This window comes from Hemitrygon akajei, unplaced genomic scaffold (assembly GCF_048418815.1).
Source record: "Hemitrygon akajei unplaced genomic scaffold, sHemAka1.3 Scf000059, whole genome shotgun sequence".
Lineage (NCBI taxonomy): Eukaryota > Metazoa > Chordata > Chondrichthyes > Myliobatiformes > Dasyatidae > Hemitrygon > Hemitrygon akajei.
The window spans coordinates 3607308-3622823 of NW_027331945.1; the positions used below are offsets into that span (position 1 = coordinate 3607308).

Genomic DNA, 15516 nt, shown 5'->3' on the forward strand with positions numbered 1-15516 from the left:
GCTCTTCCTATCTCTAAGAATGGGGCACTTCTGCCATGTACAATCTGTGCCCTGGCTCAATTTGACTGTCTCCATTCCCTGTTCCCACTGAGCTGCATGGATTCCTGGGAGTGGAAGCATTGGACAGGCAGGAGGACAAAACTGTAGCTAAACTGAGAAGCCAAAGCCAAAGAGAGGGCAAAATATAGAGCAAAACCTATATGGAAGCTTTTAGAAACCAACAGAAGATGACTAAAAAAAAGCCAGATGAGCTCAGGGCATGGGATTATGATATTGTAGTCATTAATGAGTCTTGGTAGCACCCAACAGTCTGAGGCATTTAGAGGAACAAAATATCCGGGGCCTCAATATCTCTTGAAAACCAAGGTTCCCTGCACCAGTTACCTTTCAACTTTTATTTTGTCAGGCACATACAAGATCTACACTGTCAGAATTTCACTTCTGAAGGCCTCCCAGTTACCAAGTACTCCTTTGCCAGAAAACAGCCTGTCCCATAGCACACTTGTCAGATCCTTTCTGATACCATCAAAATTGACCTTTCTCCAATTCAGAATCTCAACCCGTGGTCCAGACCTCTCTTTTTCCACCTTTACTTTGAATTTCATGGATTATGATCACTAATTTCTGTCACCAGCCCTGGATCACTTCCTAACGGCTTATTGCACACTTCTACATCGGGAATTCTACGTACTGATTAAGGACACATTTGACAAATTCTGCCGCATCTAGTCTTTTACAGTATGGGAGTCCCAGTCAATATATGGAAAGTTAAAATCATTTACTGAATCAACCTTTGTTTCTTGGCATGGTCTGCAATCTCTCTACAAATTTGTTCCTCTAAATCCCTCAGACTGTTGGGTGCAACCAAGTCCCAGTAATGACTACAATATCATAATTCCCTGTCCTGAGCTCATCGGGCTTTCCTACGATGCTTCTTGCATTGTGATATACACAGCTCAGCACATTCATCGCACCATGTTCAACCATTTGATTGCTGACTGTCTGAGGTATGAACAACATCTGACTGGTGTCAAGAAAACAAACTCTCCCTCATTGGCACAAAAACAAAGGAGCTGATTGTGGATGACAGGAGGATTGGAGACAGGCTAACCCATATTGACATCAAGATATCAATGGATCTGGGGTTGAGAGGGTGAACAGCTTTAAGATCCTCAGCAGAAACATCAACAAGGATCTCACATGGTCTGTACATACCGGCCGTGTTGTGAAAAGAGCACAGGAGCCCCTTTTTCACCTCAGATCATTGAAGACATTTGGTATGGGCCCAAATCTTAAGAGCATTCTGCAGGGAGACAATTGAGAGCATCCTGACTGGCTGCATCACTGCCTGGTGTGTGAACTGTACTTCCCTCAATCTCAGGAACCTGCAGAGAGTGGTGCAGACAGCCCAGCGCATCTGTAGATGTGAACTTCCCATGATTCAGGGCATTTACAGAGACAGGTGTTTAAAAGGGGCCCAAAGGATATTGGGGACCCAATTCATCACAACCACAAACTGTTCCTGCTGCTACCATCCAGGAAACGGTCCCACAGCAAAAGGACTAATAGGCTTCGGGACATCATCTTCTACCAGGCCATCAGACTGATTAATTCATGCTGATGGAATTGCATTTCTGCTATATTGACTATCCTATGTACAAACTATTTATTAGAAATTACTATAACTTACACATTGCACATTTAGATTGAGACGTAACGTAAAGATTTCTACCCCTCATGTATATAACAAACTCCCAGCTGATCCAGAATTCATCCATTTCAAGTTCCAACTCCTTAAGGTGCAGGGTTACAAGCTGCAGCTGGATGCACATCTTGTAGGTGAGGGCATCAGGGATACTGGAGGTCTCCCCACCTTCCCACCAATGTCCCCTCTAATTTGTAATCACCGGTGTGTACATAAATCTTGTACTGTGCATTTTTTTACCCAGTGACAAAATGTGCATAGTGATTTTTATATAGTGAGGTATTCATTTTAACAGCTAGCAAATCACTGTCAATAAGAACTTTGATCTCCTCTGGGTTCGATCGAGTTCATCTGCTCTCTCACACTATATAGCAGGCCTGTAGATAGATAGATAGATACTTTATTCATCCCCATGGGGAAATTCAACATTTTTTCCAATGTCCCATACACTTGTTATAGCAAAACTAATTACATACAATACTTAACTCAGTAAAAATATGATATGCATCTAAATCACTCTCTCAAAAAGCATTAATAATAGCTTTTAAAAAGTTCTTAAGTAGTTTACTTAATACATTCAGTCCTAACCCCGGCACTTTAACATATCTTACTCCTGGCGGTTGAATTGTAAAGCCGAATGGCATTGGGGAGTATTGACCTCTTCATCCTGTCTGAGGAGCATTGCATCGATAGTAACCTGACGCTCAAACTGCTTCTCTGCTCTGGATGGTGCTATGATAGATAGATAGATAGATAGATAGATACTTTATTCATCCCCATGGGGAAATTCAACTTTTTTTTCCAATGTCCCATACACTTGTTGTAGCAAAACTAATTACATACAATACTTAACTCAGTAAAAAAAATATGATATGCATCTAAATCACTATCTCAAAAAGCATTAATAATAGCTTTTAAAAAGTTCTTAAGTCCTGGCGGTAGAATTGTAAAGCCTAATGGCATTGGGGAGTATTGACCTCTTCATCCTGTCTGAGGAGCATTGTATCGATAGTAACCTGTCGCTGAAACTGCTTCTCTGTCTCTGGATGGTGCTATGTAGAGGATGTTCAGAGTTATCCATAATTGACCGTAGCCTACTCAGCGCCCTTCGCTCAGCTACCAATGTTAAACTCTCCAGTACTTTGCCCACGACAGAGCCCGCCTTCCTTACCAGCTTATTAAGACGTGAGGCGTCCCTCTTCTTAATGCTTCCTCCCCAACACGCCACCACAAAGAAGAGGGCGCTCTCCACAACTGACCTATAGAACATCTTCAGCATCTCACTACAGACATTGAATGACGCCAACCTTCTTAGGAAGTACAGTCGACTCTGTGCCTTCCTGCACAAGGCATCTGTGTTGGCAGTCCAGTCTAGCTTCTCGTCTAACTGTACTCCCAGATACTTGTAGGTCTTAACCTGCTCCACACATTCTCCATTAATGATCACTGGCTCCATATGAGGCCTAGATCTCCTAAAGTCCACCACCATCTCCTTGGTCTTGGTGATATTGAGACGCAGGTAGTTTGAGTTGCACCATATCACAAAGTCCTGTATCAGTTTCCTATACTCCTCCTCCTGTCCATTCCTGACACACCCCACTATGGCCGTGTCATCAGCGAACTTCTGCACATGGCAGGACTCCGAGTTATATTGGAAGTCTGATGTGTACAGGGTGAACAGGACCGGAGAGAGTACGGTTCCCTGCGGCGCTCCTGTGCTGCTGACCACCGTGTCAGACCTACAGTCTCCCAACCGCACATACTGAGGTCTAGCTTCTCGTCTAACTGTACTCCCAGATACTTGTAGGTCAATGAAGGATTTTCTCACCAAAGGTCTTGCATATTGTCCGTAAGTGGTTTGTTTGCTAAATTATGGTTTAAAAAGTCAGAGTTTCAAATATCACTCCACTTCTTCCCATTTGTAAATTTTCCAGCAACTTTTGCATCACCACAATACACATAGGTAACACCAGTTTCTATATTGGACATAAATATTTCCCATGAAACCTCCTGAGGAATTAAGGATACATACATAAAAAAACATTTTGACCCTATGTAAGCTCTGGCTAAAAGAATATTTGGGACTGAACAGGAATTTTTGAACTGAAGTCAACTTTGTGTTCAGTGGTTTGCTAAGACAGGCTCATTACCAGTTCTCTGTGGCTTGCAGAGAGACACACTGAGAGCAGATAACATTATGCATTGCACCCTCATTAGCTGATAACATTATACATTGTACCCTCATTTGAGTGAAGGGAGGAGGACTCGCTGATAAGGACAGGAATGAACATCTGTCTGTAATTAAGTCAGGGCCTTGCAATGGGAATAACTGATAAGGACTGGACAGTACATCCACCTGTAATTAAAACCTTCATTTAGTGAACTCTCTTATCTATGTAATTAAGTTTTGCAATAGTAAAGTCTGGGGCTTACTATATATAAATGTCTGGGTTCATGTATAAATACACGGCTGTAACCTGACTGAGTCAGTCCACTTGTCAGATGGTGGCAGTGCTTACGTGCCTTCCCTTTGACAACTGGGTCTCAAACTCCTACAGGAGAATGCACAATAAACTGTGGTGATGACAAGAAGCTGGTCTCCTGAGTTTTATTCAGATTCAACTTTAACATTTGGCGTCACCAACAGGATCCCAATATAGGGAGTGCCAAGCAGACGGGCTGAGTAAGCGGCTGGACCACTCTGGGGACTGCGGAGATGGACTGGGTGCCCAATAGATATTTTATCTTTTGTCGTTCTCCGTTAGTTCCTTTGGAGGAATGGTCCCTCGCCCAAGGCTGTTCGCATACCTTGATGAGATCGAGAAAGAATCTGTCGGGAGACTTGTATAAGGTAGGCAAAATTTTACTAAGTGGGCTGGAGGCAGATGTGCTGGGTAAATTTATTACGTGGGCAGGAGGTACCAGCAGGGTATATTACTTGGAGAACATTGGTCAATTGCCGTCGATTGCTTTGAATGGGCCAGGAGCAGCCCTACTCAATATGAGTGAGAGTTTTCCAGACAAGGAAAAAGATTTGCGAATGTTGAGTGCAGCGCTGAATAAGAAATTGGGGAACAAAATGTGGCCACTGGGGAGGAACCAGGGATACTACCTCATGAAAACAAGCAGTAAATTTGATATGGAGAAAGAAATGTGGAAAGAAGTGGAAATTGTTGAAAAGGGATTTGAAGAAAAAGGCAGAAGTAAAGTGGAACAATATATCATTAGCAAGTTGGAGGAATAATGCATGCGACAAAGGGATAGAGGTATGTACTGCAGGAGGAACACCAAAGGTTGGGAGACGCTAACAACGGAACGTGAATGGCTGGATGGGAGCCACAAACGAGAGCAGGAAAAACAACGTAATCAAACCAAGGCCGGCCTAGATAGGAAAGAAGGGCAGGAACTTCACTCTGAAGTTCGAACTGATAGGGAAACAAGGGATCCCGAACCCATGTCTGGCATACCAACCCTGTTTGAGGACAGTGACCGTGATGAGGAATGGGCACCCACCGTACCCCCCCCCACCCACCTCAGACATGGAGACGGCTCGGGTAAAACAGCGGTGGCAGGGAATGGGAGGTCCCTATACCCTGAGATCCAGAAAGGGAATACCGAGAATTATTCCGAGACAGGGAGGGAAGAATCCAATAAAACCCCAGTTAATGGCTCCACAAAGACAATTGCCCACCCGAATGCTGCCCAATCCACGAGCAGGAGGAGGGACAGCCCTCAGTGATTCCTGTGTATGCACCCTGGAAGCCTCCAGAACTTATAATGATCATGAATCAGGTCCCAGGTAGAAAAGAAAAACCAGCACAGTTTGCTCAGTGTGTCCGCAGTACTATACAAATGTGTAATGCCACCCCGCAAGATTTATTCGGTCTCTGCTGCACGATTCTCTCAGCTACTGAGGAGTGGAAATGGAAGGTAGAATTGAGATACCAAACCTGTCAGGAGTTACAGGCGGGAAACCATAATGAGAATGAACAGATAGACCATTTCATTCAAGCCTTGGAAAGGGCTCTCCAGCAACCTGTAAACATCACTAAAGCACTTGAATGCAAACCAAAGCCTGGGGAATTGAGACCAGACTATTGGGAGAGATTTGAGGCCTGCTATGGCCCTTCTGTAGGAGACCATGACTTTAAAGATGGGAATCTGTCCCGCAGGTTTAATGACTTACTCCTCCAATGCTTACCAACTAGGTTAGCCAACATGATTAAAACAAATTATATGGATTGGCCTCACAATGACCGAAATCGAATGTGACGAGCTTTGACATATTATTGTGACCGGGCTTTTGAATCCCAATCAACCCTGAAGGGAACTAATACTAAAAGTGAATATGTTCAGCAGGAAGAAGGACGCGGGTTATATCTGGGGATCAGAAATGGGAACAAAAACCTACCAAGGGACAGGTGGGGACAACGACCCGTTTAGAAATTGACGAGAAAGGATGCTTCCTACCGTGAGTACCACCCCTCAGAAAGAGCCTAATGTAATATTGCAGGTTGCTGGAATTCCAATTCTGTTTCTGATTGATGTGGGGGCAATCACAAACACTCTCAATCAGGAAATAATAGTAGAAAAGGTATTTCAGCCATCAGACGCCACAATCAGTCCATCTGGGTTCTGCAGGTGGAATTCCGGGGGAACCAGCGTGACGTTTCATTTCAGTCACCACCAGACATCTTCCCCAGTTTCTGACCACCCAATGGTGGCACTTAATCTGGACTCCACTGCGTTTGAACCACTTCTGGCAGCGGCCAACTATCATGTGACTCTGTGCTACGACCCTATGGGGTGCTCAACTAAGTTAAGCCAATACTATGCACCCCTCGAGGACCATTAGTTCCCAGTCACGGTGATTGGAGAGGCTAAAGGAAGAGAGAGGGCAGTGAATTTCTGGCCAAAGTTCCGGATTTCCTTTGGCGACAGAGAGGACTGGTGGTTCCCCATACCACCGTTTGGGTTTGTCCTGGGTTCAAGCCAAACAGCCTAGGGTTCCTCGCTTACACCTTGACGAAACAGGGATTCCAGTCAAGCAACCTTCCGTGACTTAAGCAGAACGGGTTTGCCAGACATGTGGGAGGTACGTACTTTTCAGCGGGACACCTCTGAGGAGGAGCGCAAACTGTGATCCCAGGTGGGGTGCCAGAAAGACCCCGACCTAGGTTTCTGGATCACCCCAGCGGGACAGGTTTGTGTTCCTACACAGTTTTCACCAATACTGGTTTGTAATATACATAACTGTACGCATCTGGGAAAGGAGGGAATGGTTGGTAATCTGTACCCTGCACTCCTTGTACGACTCCCTCGACAGATGGACCTTTTTCTTGTCTGCAAGTTGATTTTATTGAATTGCCTAGAGTAAATTGCTATAGATACTGCTTAGTTATTATAGATGTGTTCAGTAGATGGATTGAAGCTATTCCAACTACCAATAATACTGCTATGACTGTTGATAAGGTATTATTACGGGAAATAACTCCCAGGTATGGCCTGCCACAGATGCTGAGCTACACAGATATGTAACAAACTAGCTATCAAGCAACAATTCCACTGTGTACACCACCCACGGGCCGCTGGCATAGTGGAAAGAGCCAATGGCACTCTGAAGAGTAAATTAGCCAAACCAACAGCAGAGACTGGACTCACTCGGTTGAAGGTCGTATTGCTAGCCTATTCTACATGAGGGTTACCCCACAGGGGAAAAGAGGGTTGTCATCAGCTGAAATCATGCATGGATGGCCCATGAGGACACCCTGGGGACTTGTGTACCATTGCTCCCAGAAAGTCTACCAGCAAAATTAGATTTGCATACCCTAGGGGAAGTGATGGGGAAATATATATGCCAGCCAACCAAAATTTTCCAAGCATTACATTCACAGGTACGACAGGCTTACAAGGAAGAGAACCACCCCGCAGAGAGGAGTGACTATCCCACCAGAGAACCTGGGAATATTGTTCTGACCAAGAACTGGGATTGTGGGAAACTCGGACCTCGGTGGAGACAACCATATCAGGTGTTACTGACCACTCCACGGCTCTGAGACTGAAGGGGCAATCTCGGTGGATACATCAAACAGACTACAAACGTGTTACTGAAGGAACTGAGTAGAAGGACTCTCTCGGACTAAAGGAAAATGTATTGGTTGATTGTGGTGTTTGTGTTTATGTCTTTGAGAGGGCTCACCCCAGCATCCGGGGGCCCCCATATTAACATTTTTCTGTCACTCTGCCACACCTATGCCAAAAATGTAGAACCTGCTGGGTTTGTGTCAAAATTCCACAGCCTGGTAAAATTATGATTCCAATGACAGTAATCCCACTCAACCACAGTGAGGAACTCTCAGCCTGGACTTTCTCAAATAACACCGGGGGAAGTGAGATGAGGAACTGTGGTCCAGTCAGCGAAGACTGTGGCTGTCAGTGTTCTGAGGGATGGTACCTCAGGCCCCCACCAAACAGAACTTCCTAGACTGGGAAACATGCATCCTGGCCATACTTGCAGGTGCCCAGCAGCGGAGAGGAATAACTGAGACTGAGTGATTGTGGATGATCACTTTTCTCTCCTATGGAGTAGCCAGGAATTCACCAAAGATAATCAATTTGGCCACAGCGCTTGAGGAGCTGGCCACAATACTGCAGGGGCCCTGACAGAAACACAGGCCAAGTAACAGAAATATCCACTGAAATGATTGCAATCCGGCAAACAGTCCTACAGAATCATATGGCTTTAGATTTTATCCTAGCTGAGAAAGGGGGAACCTGTGTTATTATTGACACAGAATGCTGCACCTATATCCCTGATGAGTCTACTAACATTACATCCCTCTCCAAGCACACTGCCACGGAGATTGACAGCATCAAGAAAGCAGGGCAGGATTTACATGGGTTCACCGAAGGGTTGAAGACCTGTTAGGTAATATGTCGGGCATGATATTGCATTATGGCCCAATAGTTGTACATAATGATCAAAAGGAAGGAATGATAATGTATGTAAAAGGGTTAACACTTTGTTAAACAACAGCAGCCTGTTTTTCTGAAAGAAACTGCTGATATTCAACAGATGTGCTAAGCCATGCTGAGCCGTATTTCTTCTTGAGGGAAGATAGATAGGGCTTCAAGATGCTTATCTCCTTGTGCACTCATGCGTACAGATAGGACAGCTGCAGTCTGGTCTGTGTGTGTATGCCATTATGACTATTTTGTAAATTGCCTTCAGGGGCTGTCACGTAGTAAATAACTTTGGCTCCAGCCTGTCTTGTGTGGGGAGTACATGGACAGATATATCTGTGGTGTAAGGGGAATTGTTAGTCAGTTAGTGGATTGAGCAGCAACAGTCATAGACTGTTCCTGTTTGAGCGACTGAGTAAGGCCTGGGTGCTTGGAGTAAAGAGTTTGTATTTATACGGTCTCTGAGTGACTTTCTCCAGAATCGACTTCCACAGAATGGGAGTGGCTTTAAAGGACTGGGCTGCTGGAAGCACATTACCAGACCTGGAGTGATTGCAACTGGGTCTGACAGAGGCACAACTGGTTCCTCTGGGCACAGTCTCACTCCAACTATTTCCTACCTTCCTTTGTACAGGTATGTAATGTCTAAATGACCAGTGTTTGAGTAAATTTGACTCACCAAACTTTCTCCTGACTGAATCACTGGAATCTCTGAGTCAGATGGGTTCTCTCCAGTTGATGCTCTCAATCCTCGGGCTGGTTCACTTGTTGCTGTTCCCTAGTCTTCAGTCATGGTTTCCTTCCATTTGGGGTTTTTCTTCCAATAAATCTCTCACCCCAGGTCTAACTTTAACATGAAAGATAATGAAGCACATTAACAATAAAAAGAACCAAACATTTCTGCTTAATGTTACTAAGAGCAAAACTCACTGAAATGTAAACATTGAAGGCAGATATAATGATCTCAGTGAACAATCTTTTATTGTCCCTCACACGTCACAAAACGATATGGGATAAGCAGGAGCCATCATTCAGTCATGGTAAGACATAAGACACAGGAACAGAATTAGGTGATTTGATCCATCTGGTCTGCCCCACCACTCAACCGTGGCTGATTTTTATTCCAACACCATATTCCTGCCTTCCTCCTGTAACCCTGAAACTACTTAGCAATCATCAATATATTAATCTCTCATAAACATACCCAAATGGCAGCCTCAACCACCCTCTGCGGCAACAAATTCCACAGATCAGACAACCTTTGGCCAAATATTTTTTCACATCTCAGTTTTACAGAGAAACATCTTTATTTCGAGACTGTGCTATCAGATCACAGATTATCTGTCTAATGGAAACATCCTTTCCATGTCCACTGTATCCAGGCTTTTCAGCATTCAGTAGGTTTACTTAACCATACATCCCTCCACCACCCCCACTGTCCCTCTGAACTCCATTGAGCACAGGTCCAGAACCATCAAATGCTCCTCATACATAAAGCCAATCATTGCTGATATTATTCTTGCAAACCTTCTTAGCAATAACTGTACTGCACACATTTCCAGGAATAAGAGACAAATTGGTACCAGGGTAATTTGCAGGCAAAGTTGTGCTTTCTTCACTGTACTACTATCACAGAACGAGCCATTTCCATTTCCAGGTTCAAACAGGTCCATTTCAGGAAATATAAACCATTCCAGGGTGAATGTAATAAACAGAAGCTGGAATTACCAGAAACACTCAGCAGGTAAGGAACAGCTGTGGGGAGAGGAACAATCCTTGCAATTCAGGTTAATAACGTTTCATGAGAATGGCTTCAAACATTTTCAGTTTTTAGAACAGATGCCCAGTATCTTGAGTTTCTGTTTGATTCCCACTGCCTGACAGCTTGATCCCCAAGGGCATTTTACTTGGATCTAAAACTGTGATATCCAACCTCACAGAGTCACACAGCTGAACCTGCCACTTACCCACCCTGAGAGTCTCACACATCGTCAGCACATCTCAGACTGGGTAGTGCAATCCGGGATTTCCCCACAACCAATGTTCAGCTTCTCGAGATATCTTCTTCATTGCAGAAGGACGAGCATCCAGCCCCATCTGTAGAAGCACTAACCAAAGTCAAAGCCAAAACACCAACAGTTCCATATGCCTGGAATGCCGATCGCAGGATTATAGCCCAAGCACCAACTCTCCCAGTACTCCTTGCTGCCAGTAAAATGCTATAGTGTGTCAGCCAGTCATTATTCAAAAACTGGCACCTCCACACCAATGCACAACACAACTGGTACCTGATGACCCTCTGTCATTCCAGCTAACAAAAACCAATCTGGAAATAACTCAGCAAGGCCAAAGGTGCAAAAGAACACTTCACAATGAAGACAAAGGTTAAAAGAAAGATTGCTGATATATAACATTGCGGAGGTGGGATACAGGGTGGACCGAGGTTGACCCAGATGGTTGATGTATATCACTGAAGCAGGAGTGAGGAGACTGGACAGAGGTTGAACAAGATAGGCAGGGAATGAGCAGATGGAACCAGGTGGGAGAAGGGATCAAGGACAATCAGTGATCAATACACAGATACTGAATTAACAGCATACACTACCTTATGAAAGATTCTAAAATGACAAAGTTAGAACAAACAACAAGAACTTTGCCATATATACTTTGACCCTCACCACATTTTTATCAACACACCATAGAAACTTTCCCATCTGAACAGTTCAGGTTTTGCATGGTAACTGCTCTGCCCGTGACTGCGAGGAACTACAGAGACCTTTGGATCAGCACATCACAGAAACCATTCTCCCCCCAGGCCTCCCAGTCCCTCGGTAAAGCAGGCAGTGAAATCAAAGATCCCCACAACCTGGGACGTTCTTCTTTCTCACCCACCACAACTGGGGAGAAACAACAGCCATAAAGCTGAAGGAAGCGAGGCCAGTTGAGGGAAGTTAACGGGACTCAGTGGCCAACATCAGATGTCCCAACACAACACAGAGGAAGCATCACCACCCATCCGGGGACTGTACGAACACACCACGTGATCTTGCATCACAAAACAGAGGGCAGGCCAGATCTGCGGTAAAAAGCCTCAAGTGACCTGCTGGCGGGACTTCCTTTTCAATTCTGCGGAAATAGACAGCCCGGACTCCTGGTTTGGATCACTGAATGCAAATGAAGAGAAGTCTACACATTTTTGATGAGCCCGGGTAACTGGAGAAAACAACACAAGTTTGTCCAACCTCTCGTTATAGCTCATGTACTCTAATCTAGACATTATCCTGTAAACCTCTTTTACACCCTCTACTATTATTATGACATTTCACATTCTTAAAATAGTGATGCTAACTGACCTAATACAGGGAATGTTTTCTAGGATTAAATGTCAGGAATTGTGAAAAACTGAGTTTAAATGTAATTGGCTACAATGTGTGTAAACTTCTGCATTTTAACTGTGGCCATTAACATGAAAAAGAAAATTTGCCAGTATATCAAGCAGATAAATGTCAAATTTTCTGTTCTCATGGATGAATCAACAAGCATTAAGACCACCCTAATAGATTATTTGAAATGTGAACGTGATAAGGCAGGTGGTTTGAAATGTGAAAGTGATAAGGCAGGTGGTCCCCATTTTATGTTTTTAGATCTAATTGAACTGCCTGATCAGAAAGCTGTAACTATTGCTAAGCATCTATTGAACTGTCTCAATAACCATGCGTTTGATGACTCTTACCTGAAACAGAACCTTGTAGCTTTTGCTAGTGACGGAGTGAGTGTAATGCATAGTGTCAAATCTGGTGTTGCTACAATTCTCAAGGAACAATACCGTGATGTGACGATTTGGCACTGTCTTAATCAGATTAGAACTTGCAGTAGGTGATTCGGTGAGAGAAGTGCACAGAAAAAAAAATCATTTTCAATCATTTACGGACAAATTGTACTCTGTTTACAGTAGATTACCTCTGAGCTCTCTGAATGTGCCTCTCAGAATCAGAATCAGGTTTATTATCACCGGCATGTGTCATGAAATGTGTTAAATTTGCAGCAGCAGTTCAATGCAATGCATAATACAGAAGAGAAGAAAACACAAAATGAAACAATATAAATAAATAACTAGATCAGTTACAGTATCAGGGGTGTCAAACTCATTTTAGGTCACGGGCCGGATTGAGCAAAATGCAGCTTCATGCGGGCCGGATCAGTCGGACGCGTGCGAACGCAGCTTTTGTTGCCTCCGTTTTTTCAGCCTGCTCTCATGTGTCTCAGTCTCTGCTATAACTACAAAGTGTTTCACTTTACAAATTCCGTTTCTTATGAAGATGACTGCCGAATAAACACTAAAAACCCTGAAAACCTGGTACCTGAATAAACTCAGCATTAGCCATATCATACGCGGTAGGCGCTTCGATTACTGGGGCCAGCTTTAATAGTAATTAGATATTATCTCGCGGGCCAAAGATAATTCCACCGCGGGCCGGATTTGGCCCGCGGGCCTTGAGTTTGACATATATGCAGTATATGTATATCTGGGACACTTGCTCATCGTGATGTTTATAAATGACCTAGATGAGGAAGTGAGGGATGGTTAGTAAATCTGCTGACGACACAATGGTTGGGGGTGTTGTGGATAGTGTTGAGGGCTGTCAGAGGTTACGGCTGGGCTGTGAACTGGCAAATAGAGTTCAACCCAGTTAAGTGTAAAGTGATTCATTTTGTAAAGTCAAACATGATGGCAGAATATAGCATTAACGGTAAGACTTGGCAGTGCGGAGGATCAGAGGGATCTTGGGGTCTGAGTCCATAGGATACTCAAAGCTGCTATGCAGATTGACACTGTGGTTAAGGCGGTATACAGTGTATCGACCTTCATCAATCGTGGGATTGAATTCAGGAGATGAGAGGTAAAGTCACAGCTATATAGGACCCTTGATACACCCCTCTGTGCTCAGTTCTGGTCGCCTCACTACAGGAATGATGTGGAAGCCTTAGAAAGGGTGCAGAGGAGATTTACAAGGATGTTGCCTGGATTGGGGAGCATGGGAATAGGTTGAGTGAACTCGACCTTTTCTCCTTGGAGCGACAGAGGATGAGAGGTGACCTGACAGAAGTGCATAAAGTAATGAGTGGTATTGATCGTGTGGATAGTCAGGGGCTTTTACCTGGGGCTGAAATTGTTGCCACAAGAGGGCACAGGTTTAAGGTGCTGGGGAATAGGTACAGAGGGATGTCAGGGACAAGTCTTTTACTCAGAGAGTGGTGAGTGTGTGGAATGGGCTGCTGGCAATAGTGGTGGAGGCGGATACGATAGGGTCTTTTAAGAGACTTTTGGATAGGTACCTGGAGACATCAGAGAAAAAAAGAAAAACTCGCTTAGAAAACTAGAGGGCTATGGGTAACTTTAGAAATGTCCAAGGTCGGGACATGTCGGCACAACTTTGTGGGCCAAAGGGCCTGTATTGTGCTGAGGGTTTTGTATGTTTCTGTGAATAGATTTAAAATCGTGCAAGAAACAGAAAAACTATATATTTTAAAAGTGAGGTAGTGTTTAGGGGTTCAACGTCCATTTAGTAATCGGATGGTAGAGGAGAAGAAACTGTTCCTGAATCACTGAGTGTGTGCCTTCAAGCTTCTGTACCTCTCTATCTGATACTAACATTGAGAAAAGGGCAAACCCTGGGTGCTGGAGGTCCTTAATAATGGACGCTGCCTTTCTAATCCTCTGGTAATCTTATAAACGTCTATCCAGTCTCACTCCAGCCAGCACAGCTCCGGAGAAAACAACACAATTTTGTCCAACTTCTCATTATAGCTCATGCCCTCTAATCCAGGCAATATCCTGGTAAACCTCTTCTTCACCTTCTCCAAAGCCCTGACATCCTTCCGAAAATGAGGGCGACCAGATGTGTTCTAACTAGTTTTATAAAGCTGCAACACAACTTCCCGACATTTGAACTCAATGCTTCAACTAATAAAGACAACCATGCCATTTGCCTTCTTAACCACCCGATCAATCTGTACAGTCTCTTTCAGGGAGCGATGAACTTGGAGTCTGAGATCCCTCTGATCATCAACACTGTTCAGGGTTTTGCATTTAACAGTGTGTGTCTCATACATTCGACCTACCGAGCTGCCAAGATGATCATCATTGATCAAATCTCACTGAGATTTCTCAGGTCCTGCTGAATTTGATGTCAAGTGCACAAGTACGGAGAAACACTGACTTGTAGTAGCATCACAGGCAAGTACATTCAGATAACACAGAACATAAGTTATACAATTCTCCGTCAGTAAAGAGATAGAAATACGTTTAACGTCATCCTGCTAACAGGACCAGAGCAACAGGCGCTGAGCGGCGGCTCATCTCAGACGGGTCGGTGTGAAGGTCTTACAACCCGGACCGACCCCGGCAGATTCTGTGAAGGAAGCGAGGCGAGGCCGCCAGTTCGGGGAAGTTCATCCCCTCCCCCTTGAAGTTTCACCGATCGCCTTGTGCTTCTCTCCGCCCCCCACCCACCATCTTTTATTCTCCAGTCCCGCCGAAGGGTTTCGGCCGGTAACGTCAACTGTACTCTTTTCCTAGCTGTTACCCGGCCTGCTGAGTTCCTCCAGCATTTTGTACGTGTTGCTCGGATTTCCAGAATCTGCAGATTTTCTCTTGTTTGAGTTTAACTCACTGCCCAACGTCAGACCTCCCCGCTCGGGACCGGCTTCAGTACTCACCGAAGGGAAATTGTTGGTGTTGCCCCGCAGAGAATAATCCGTTCCTGGCTCCCCGTCCTAGGGGTGGAGGACCCCTCTCGATCCCGATCCCTCCGCCGACCCGCTTCCACAAAGAACGAAAAACAACG

General features: G+C 44.6%; 1 protein-coding gene across 3 annotated transcripts in view; it reads right to left on the reverse strand.

The window, feature by feature from the left end:
* LOC140721669 (uncharacterized) overlaps positions 1-15516 on the reverse strand; it is a 29081-nt gene extending 13565 nt beyond the window's left edge. For all 3 annotated transcript variants that reach the window (XR_012097430.1, XR_012097429.1, XM_073036468.1), the window contains exons 1-2: positions 15389-15516; positions 9348-9515 (exon numbers count right to left, since the gene is read on the reverse strand). The gene's annotated coding sequence lies outside the window, so the exon portion shown is untranslated. The remainder of the gene's footprint in view (positions 1-9347; positions 9516-15388) is intronic.